Raw genomic sequence first — 3,261 nt, 5'->3', positions numbered from 1 at the left:
TTACAAGATGATCAAAAGATAGAAGTGAAGGAGCAGTGTTTAGTGCATTTTAATATTGGACCTTATAGAGATGGGGTCTTATGTGATGTTGTGTCTATGAGTGCTTGTCATGTTTTGTTGGGTAGACCTTGGCAGTTTGATAGAAGAGCTATTTATGATTGTAGAAGAAACCTGATCACTATTGAGAAGGATGGGCAAAAGTTCACTTTGACTTCCTTGAGGGAGAAGGAGAAAGAAGTGAGAAATTTGAGTCTTGGGAAGAGTTGTAGTAATGAGAATCCAGTTGTAGAGGCTACACCAGGTTGTGGCATGGATTTGTAGAAGGATTTAGTAGATAAGTCTGATAACATGATGGAATCGGATGGTCATAAGGTTATGGTGGCAAACCAGATGAAGTCTTGTGGCAGAAATAAATTTGAGTTATAGAGTAAAGAGAGAGGCAGTAAGTAGAAATAGTGTGCAGGTAAGAAGCAAGGAAAGAAGAATAAAGAGAACCTGAAGTTGGAGAATATGGATGAGGTTCCGGAAGAGGAAAGGAAGTGGTTTGCAGACAAGGAATATGTTTGGATCATAAATGAGCATGGGGTTTATATTCTGAATCCTTTTCGATGTTCATGAGTTTCCATTCATGGAACATCTCTTTCTACCTAGGGTGTATGATGCAAGAGCATCCCCAATCTATGAGCAATCTTGCATCAACCAAAAATATTTTCTTAGTTTCGTTCTTGTTCAGTTCATTTAGCAGTTTTCTGTGTTTCTTTCAGTGTATTCCGGTACCTGTTTATCTTTCAGTGTGGATCAAATTTTCAAGTTCTAGGCGTGTTATTGTGCATTATTCTAGATTTCCAGTTCATTTGGGTTCTTTTCCAGTGAGTGTTCCTTCCAAAGTAACTGTTTCTGGGTACTAGACCGGTTTTGAGCTTACCGTCTAAGTTGGAGATTTCTTCTTTTTTGAAGTGATTTCTTGGATTGTGGATTAGTTTGGCACCACACTCGGTATTCTTAAGCCCTTAGTCGACCTTCCTTTGTGGTCTGCACTTCCAGATTATTCTTGGCGGATGAGATCTTCACATTTTGGGGCTGACCTATCTTACACGTTTCATTTTCCTTCCTTGGTTAATGTAATCTTTTGTGTCCGACCCAAATGTGTTCCGGAGGATATATATATTATTTTATGTAGTCATTAGAGGACATCGATTAGTACGAGGTTCTAGATTCTTGATTAGAGATCCGAATAACTCTAAGAGTTCTGGATGGATTGTAATCTGGCATGTGAGCCTGCATTTAACCGATTGATTATCGGATGTTCTATGATAAATATATGATGATGTGAATGTCTGATTTTGTAATATTTCTATGTGTTGTTGTTTCTTCCATTGTGTTGCTCTTGCTGCTTGATTTGGTCAATTCTCTTTGAGGACCCACCAGACCATAGCTATACATATACATATACACGAATATATATATATATATATATATATATATATATATATATATATATATATATATATCTGTGTGTGTGTGTGTGTCAAATAAATCAAGTATTAATATAAACAATTAAACTATATGTATGTATGTATGTATGTATGTATGTATGTATGTGTACATATGATGATATGTAGATATGTATGTACATATGATGATATGTAGATATGTATGTACATATATGTACATATGTAGATATGTACATACATATGTATATGTGTATATGTATGTATGTATATATATACATAGACATAGACATATACACATACATATACATACACATATACATATACATATACATATACATATACATACACATACACATACACATACACATACACATACACATATACATACACATACACATATACATATACATATACATATACATATACATATACATATACATACACATACACATACACATATACATAGACATATATATAAATATGTGTGTGATGCTAAGAACGTGGTATATAAGAAAGGCATACACATATAACGAGACAATACAAACATAATGGAAAACTTAATTGAAAACTAAATTAAAGATGCAAACCATAAGCCTTCCTTGAAATGTCCCATTTTCCTCTATTCTTGAGGACCTTGAAGGTGTTGGATTTATTGGCTCTCAATGGAGCAATGACCTCCAAAGTGGCAACTCAAGAGTTGAGTAGCTATTTGATCATGATTGATTATGAAAATGATATGAAATGCATGATCTAAGAAACTAGATTAACATGCTATGATTAATCCAAAATGCTAATTACTAGATAATTGAAATGTAAATTGCCTATAGTAATGATGCTAAGAATATGAATGCAATGGATCCTTATTGCTCCAAAATGGGGGGTATTTATAGGAATTCCAAGGCCAAAGTTGAGGTGGCAGGAATCAACGGTCCAGATCTGATCTGAAGATATCAAGGGCCAAGATTGAGGAAGTTGGAGAAGAGGTTGGAGGAAGGGACACTTGTCATCTCTGTGGTGACAAGTGTCAAGGAGCCTTTCTCATGAGAGGGCAAGTGTCCAAGGGAGGATACATGTGGCAAAAGTTCCATGTGTCTCAAGGGAAAAATATCCACACCATAGGAGGTTAGGATAAGGAGGTTAGAATGTGCAAGATAGGATAGGGTTAGTTAAACCCAGGGTTAGGTGGAATGTGGTAGGTTAGGGGATGGTTAGGTTAGGTGGTTAAAAGTTTGGAGTCATGTGCTCATTTGAATTTAGAAATTCAAATAATAGGAAAAGGCTAATTAACTTTCAACAACTCATAAATTGATTTGTTTTAATTAATTAGGGGATTAGAAGAAATGAATTTATTGGGGGGGGGGGGAAAGGGGACTATTTAAATGAACTTAATGAATAAATCCTAAGATTTATTGATAAGTAGATGAATGGGGAATTAATCAAATTGCTAGTGAATTCAATTAAATTGGAAAGGGGGATTAATTAAATAATTGATTATTTAATTAGTTATCTTCAGACCATTTTTAGGTGTATACATTTTGCCCCTCTTTGAAGTGAGGTGTGATGACACGTTGATTCAAAGAATAATCTCAATATGATGATGTTGATGTGATATTGGTTCAATAGGATGCCCCAACCATTGATTGCTAAATTGTGATACGATGATGCCCCCTCGGGAGATCAATTGAGATAATTGACCTTTGGAGTTTTTGGATCTTTGCGAAATTGATTTCCCAAAAGATTATGATTTGATTTCTGCAACATTGATTGATGAAAGTGCAAGTTATTTGATCACTTTGATGTGGTACTT

Source organism: Cryptomeria japonica, chromosome 3 (assembly GCF_030272615.1).
Source record: "Cryptomeria japonica chromosome 3, Sugi_1.0, whole genome shotgun sequence".
Taxonomy (NCBI): Eukaryota; Viridiplantae; Streptophyta; class Pinopsida; order Cupressales; family Cupressaceae; genus Cryptomeria; species Cryptomeria japonica.
Note: the sequence above shows the minus strand (reverse complement) of the source record.